Raw genomic sequence first — 7,239 nt, forward strand, 5'->3', positions numbered from 1 at the left:
ATCTGCAATCTTCTAATTGGTGGATGTGTTTAAATGTTCCGTTGATGAACCGTTTTATACAATAAATACCGTCTTCCAAATTAAGAATTTTAATTGTTCGACAAACTGTCTGCAATTTTCAGTTGAAAATAAGTTCCTTACGTTTTGGAAAATAATTGTTTACCCAAAATTTACAAAAAAATATATATATTAAGATACCGAGAAAATGAATTTAAACTGTTTTACAAGCTGAGTATTCACACTAATCGAGTAAGAATAAACTTTAATATGTACTATTGTTGTCGATTATATTTTGAATACTGAGTAACAGTTAAAGCCAGAACGCTCATTTCATCATATATGGAACTCGTCGATTAGAAGTATTGACATTTCACTGTAGGTATCAAAACTGAGATTTGGACTCAATGCTCATCGCTTCAAAACGAACGGATAGGACAAAATTTTTGTTGTTCCTGGCAATATTCTTAGGTTTTGTATTCCGTCTAAGTAACTATTGGACGAAAGCTTTCGAAACTCTTGTTTGTTCAAAGATGATGAACTTACAGAAAACACAAGAAAGCGTTTCCCATAGGTTTTGGACTGAACTGAGGTAAATAAACCTAGTGTAATTGGATTCGAAACTGTAAGTCGTAAATTGCTTTATCTGAACTGTGTGTTTGTCAGTAAAAATCGTGCCTCAAAAGAAATTACCAAAGGTTTGTGATGCTTACTCAAGTCGTACATTTCCTGCTCACCCATCGCATTGAAATTAATCAGAATATCAAATTCAAAGACATAATGGTATACCAGTTGATGTTGCAGAAGCGGAAGAACATGAGATACCATATAATTATATAATTAGTATACATTCTGAACTGAAAAGATGTGATTTATCTGGAATGCAGTACTATCAAAACGAACAATAAAATGGAACGAAGATTTCAAACCATGAATAATAAGTTTCCCAGGTGTCGATAAGCTGTCAATAGTACAGTCAGAAGGGAAATGAATCGTTCAGATGATTGGATAATGATAATAACTACGATACCTATCAAAAACAACACAAGACCGTCAAACATACCCGCAATTAATAACATAAATCAAGCTCTATGAATTAAAAATTGCCGAGCTTCCCAGGTTAAGCTACGTTTCAATCAGTAGCATACATGATACAGAATAATTAATAAGATAGGAAAAATGTAGCAATACAAGTAGGAAACGCGATTAAAATATCGGATATAAATGCGTATGATTCCCAAGTCTCGTAACGATTGATATTGATATAAGTTACGGAATAATAATATTATAGTGTGGTAAACCGGGGAAAAATGAAATTAATGCTGAACAGATATAACAATATATGCTTGTATGGACGAATAGAGTTGTCTAGGATAGAAAAAAACCACTAGGTTTCCAAAGGTGGTGGTCTAACATCAATCGGTTCATGATCTCAATCAAAAAATATTATTAATTGATGATATGTGTGTATAGTAGACAAAAACATGGTTAAACTAGAAGGATAATGAGGGTTATTTATGATAAATAATCTTACCAGGTCGTTTTTGAACTGAGAAATGTGTATGATGTAATTTTCTAACCGGATGAAAAGTGTTTCTGGAAAATAATAAGTTTTGTACAATCGTGACATTAATTTTTTTTGGTATCTAATTCAATGAACTCATATAATTTTGAGTTATGAACCACTACTTAATTGTGTTAACCACAAAATAGTTTGGTATGATTTTGTGCTTTATTTTCATGAATGACCGTGTACACGGTTAAGTTTTGCTCATAAGTTAAACATACTTATAATACTTACTAATGGCCATTTTGTTGATTTGAACTTATCATAGATTTTTGTAGGTTGATGAATAAGTTTTAACAAATAAGATACCTACATTTGTGATGGACAATGTTTTTGTGTTCAATATAACAACATGAAAGTATGCTGTCCTTTTTAATAAAACAGAATAAATAATTCACTCAATAGTTTCCACTAAAACGCCTTAAGAGTTCTGTCCTCATACTTGGAATCACAATGTGCATATCACGATTAATACCAGGTTTCCAGGTTTTTTAGTGCTTCCAGATTTTCAATTGTGGTCTAACATTGAACGGTTCATGATTTCAATGAAATTCAACAATTCAACACACAGACACTGAACTTGTTATTGTATGCGAAAATCATCAATACTTTACCTATCATTATCACTGACGATCTGAACAAGGTTGAACTTCCAGCGTTAACTAACAGGAAATTATTCTTTAAATTTTCACATTGTTTGCTAAAAAGTTATGGAAAATATAAATATGGTTGAATAACTGTAGTCATCTTCATGTTCACAATCCGTATGTAAGTTCTCGACTAGAATGAGAGAGTCTGAAAGCATAGTAGAGCAAAAGCCCAAGTTGAAATGTCTGATCCAGAAACTACTACTTATTTCTCTTAGTGTTCCAGGTTTTCCATTGATTAACAATTACAAATATTCCAACCTTTGCTGAGAATCTAAGAGGACATTTCGGCCAATCCAGCGATAATTTTCGCGGACAAACATTTTTATGGTTTTGATAATTTGACTTTCTTAAATGCCAACCAAACAAGTAAGCTATCCATGCGGAACCAATGAACAAATGAAAGCCGAATTCCTTCGGAAGTTACGAGGCCGATGCCCCTTCTGACAACCAGAGCGACCGGTGAGACACCGGGAGAGCCTTCCAAATTGCTGCAGAAATCAGGAGATACAACCTAGAGGTGCTTGGGATCAGTGAAACACATTGGACGCAAGTTGGACAAAAACGACTAGCTTCAGGGGAGCTTCTGTTATACTCCGGCCATGAAGAAGAAAATGCACCACATACACAAGGAGTTGCATTGACGCTGTCCAAACAAGCACAAAAGGCACTTATAGGATGGGAATCTCATGGACCAAGGATCATCAAAGCCTCCTTCAAAACAAAGAAAGAGGGCATTTCAATGAGCATCATCCAATGCTATGCACCTACCAACGATTTCAATGAAGACGCTAAAGATCAATTCTACAATAGGCTGCAGTCAATCATCGAGAAGTGCCCAACAAAGGACCTGAACATTCTGATGGGAGATTTCAATGCCAAGGTTGGAACGGACAACGCTGGATATGAAGACATCATGGGACGACATGGAATGGGAGAAAGGAACGAAAGTGGTGAGAGATTTGCAAACCTATTTGACTTCAATAAACTGGTCATAAGCGGAACTGTATTCCCACATAAACGCATACACAAAACCACATGGACTTCACTGGATCACACCACGCAAAACCAAATCGACCATATTTGAATCAACGAAAAGTTCAGGAGGACGATGGAAGACGTGAGAACCAAGAGAGGAGCTGATATAGCATCAGATCATCACTTGCTGGTCGCCAAGATGAAATTGAAACTCAAGAAGTACTGGACAACGGGGCGGACAATATCACAAAATTTTAATACGGCCTTTCTTCAGGATACTAACAAATTCAAGATAGTCCTCAGCAACAAGTTCCAGGCCTTTCATGATCTACTCAATGGAGAAGGAACTACTGTGGAGAGCAACTGGAAGGGGATCAAAGAGGCAACCACTTCAACATGTCATGAGGTCCTGGGTCACAAGAAGCACCATCACAAGGAATGGATCACTGTTGATACACTGGATAAGATTCAAGAAAGAAGGAACAAGAAGGCAGCAATCAATACCAGTCGAACAAGAGCAGAAAAAGCCAAGGCACAAGCTGAATACACAGAAGTTAACAAACATGTGAAGAGGAGCATCAGAACCGACAAACGTAAATATGTGGAAGATTTAGCAACGACGGCGGAAAAGGCTGCAAGAGAAGGAAACATGAGACAATTGTATGACACGACAAAGAAACTCTCTGGAAATCGCCGCAAACCAGAACGACCAGTGAAAAGCAAGGAAGGCAAGGTAATCACCAACATTGAAGAGCAACAAAACAGGTGGGTAGAACACTTCAAAGAACTCTTGAATCGACCAGCTCCACTGAACCCACCCAACATCGAAGCAGCACCCACGGACCTCCCAATCAATGTTGGCCCACCAACAATTGAAGAAATCAGCATGGCCATCAGACAAATCAAGAGTGACAAAGCAGCAGGACCGGACAACATCCCAGCAGAGGCACTAAAAGCAGACGTAGCGGCAACTGCAAGGATACTCCACATTCTCTTCAATAAGATTTGGGATGAGGAAGAAGTACCAAAAGACTGGAAAGAAGGACTTCTGATCAAAATACTGAAGAAAGGCGATCTCAGCAAGTGTGATAACTACAGGGGCATCACTCTTCTCTTAATACCGGGAAAAGTCTTCAACAGGGTATTGTTAAACAGGATGAAGGACTGCGTAGACGCCCAACTTCGTGACCAACAGGCAGGATTCCGTAAGGATAGATCGTGTACAGACCAAATCGCAACTCTACGGATCATTGTGGAACAATCAATTGAATGGAATTCATCACTCTGTTGTAACGGGTGACTGCAGGTTATGATAAACAGCGTTTATATCGATCGATCACAGTAACACGGAAAACACGTATGGACGACCTAGTTCCCTGATTGGCCCTGCTTCGCTGTCTAACCCAGCCAGTTGAGTCCAGAACACAAGTCACAGCCTCCGAGTTATGAATCATTGTATTTCAGACATACTCTATTTATGTACTAACCAAACAAACCACATCGTACCATAAAATAGAAAACAACATTTACACAATATTTAACAAGTGAAACAAACATCGACCAATGGGAAATGTCCATTTAACGTTCAAGGACACCATTCGACCTAACACGATAATTATTGGCATATTCCCTGCATACCTAACACACTCTACATCAACTTCATTGACTACGAAAAGGCATTTGATAGCGTGGACAGAACAACACTATGGAAACTTCTTCGACACTACGGCGTGCCTCAGAAGATAGTCAATATCATACAGAGTTCATATGATGGATTACACTGCAAAATCGTGCATGGAGGACAGTTGACAAAGTCGTTCTAAGTGAAGACCGGTGTTAGGCAATGTTGCTTACTCTCACCCTTTCTCTTTCTCCTGGTTATCGACTGGATCATGAAGACGTCAACATCTGAAGGGAAGCACGGGATACAGTGGACATCTAGGATGCAGCTGGACGATCTAGACTTCGCAGATGATCTGGCCCTTCTATCCCAAACGTAACAACAAATGCAGGAGAAGACGAACAGTGTGGCAGCAGCCTCAGCAGCAGTAGGTCTCAATATTCACAAAGGGAAAAGCAGGATTCTCCGATACAACACAGCATGCACCAATCCAATCACAATTGACGGGGAAGATTTGGAAGATGTAAAAACCTTTACATATTTAGGCAGCATCATTGATGAACAGGGTGGATCTGATGCAGATGTGAAGGCGCGGATCGGCAAAGCAAGAGCAGCATATTTACAACTGTGGAACATCTGGAACTCAAAGCAACTGTCAACCAACACCAAAGTCAGGATTTTCAATACAAATGTCAAGACATTTCTACTGTATGGGCAGAAACCTGGAGAACTACGAAAGCCATCATCCGGAAAATACAGGTGTTTATTAACAGTTGTCTACGCAAAATACTTCAGATCCGTTGGCCGGACACTATTAGCAACAACCAACTGTGGGAGAGAACAAACTAGATCTCAGCGGAGGAAGAAATCAGGAAAAAGCGCTGGAAGTGGATAGGACACACATTGAGGAAAGCACCCAACTGCGTTACAAGACAAGCCCTCACATGGAATCCTCAGGCCAAAGGAAAAGAGGAAGACCAAAAAACACATTACGCCGAGAAATGGAGATAGACATGAGAAAAATGAACAAGAATTGAACGGAACTAGAAAAGAAGGCTCAGGACGGAGTGGGTTGGAGAATGCTGGTCGGCGGCCTATGCTCCATTTGGAGTAAGTGGCGTAAGTAAGTAAGTAAGTACCAATATATCTGTTGGTAAACAAATGAATCAAGTTCTATGCAGCATATAATACACTCAGATGAAGGATCCATTCCAATAGGAGTTGAAGGTAACATAATGCTGACTTTATCCGTTAAGTGGATAACAAAAAAATTATGATACGGTGATTATATGGAAATTTGTTTAGTCCTACCAGGGAAGTCTCTGATTTGTAATATGCTATTCTACTACGAGCACTTCTAGCTGTAAGTGTGAAACATCATTTGTCGAGCGTAGATTATTTTTAGTCAGTGATACTTTCTTTTAAAGGTAAATTGTATTTGTCAAAATCTTGGGGATTGAAACCACATGGTTTTAATCTTTTGAACGAAAGACTAGTTTCAACTGAATCAGCAAAAGTTATTATCATCAGAAATATCAGAGACAGTGTTGTCTGAAACTGGATTCTACTGGAGAATTGTCTAACTATGTTAAGATATCTACTGTATCATGTTGGATAAGTGTGAACAATTTCATGTGAAGAGAAAATTTTGATTCGAGTGATTTATTGGAAAGGATTGTATCAGATTATCTATAAAATACAAGGAGTATTCGTACAAAAAATATTGTCATTATATTGTCAGTTTTTCCTATGATACTCAAAGTAAAGATAAACAAGAAACGGTTTTCTGTATTATTTACGTGATTTATTACGTTTTCTAGATTTGTTCTCTGATTTGATCTTACGTTTATCTGAAAATAGTAGAAATAAAATGTATAAAGGAAGGGGTTTTCTTCATAATTCATACTTTAAAATAAATGCTATATTTATATTCCACGGAAAGTGGGTTGTTTAATAGTCAACCTGGCAATTGATTAGTATTCTAGATTTCATAAACACGAAACATAATACTCTTAAATGCGTTTAGGAAGAAATGCATTTTGCGGATCAGGTAAGCTGCTTTAAGATAGCGAATAAACTGATAGATGAGTCATGTAGCCCGAAGAAACAATTTATCCTTTAATCACTCGTTAACATGAGTTGCCAAACAGAATAAAAGATCATTCTTAAAGATTTCCCAAGTCAAGTTTTTAGATCTCTGTTTTTTATCTTGGTAAACTTAAATGATTTTATAAACATCTGGAAATAAGCTTAAGATCCCGTTTATTTCATGCAAATATACAGAGTACCATTTCAGTAGTCCAAGATAAAGTTCTTTTATAGTCTCAAACTTTAACCATTGTGCTAAATTTGCAAAACACTATGACAGTGTTCCTTACTTAGTCAATAAATATTAATTTATAACGTTTTTCCTTTATTTTGTTGAAACT

Source organism: Schistosoma haematobium, chromosome 1 (genome assembly GCF_000699445.3).
Source record: "Schistosoma haematobium chromosome 1, whole genome shotgun sequence".
Lineage (NCBI taxonomy): Eukaryota > Metazoa > Platyhelminthes > Trematoda > Strigeidida > Schistosomatidae > Schistosoma > Schistosoma haematobium.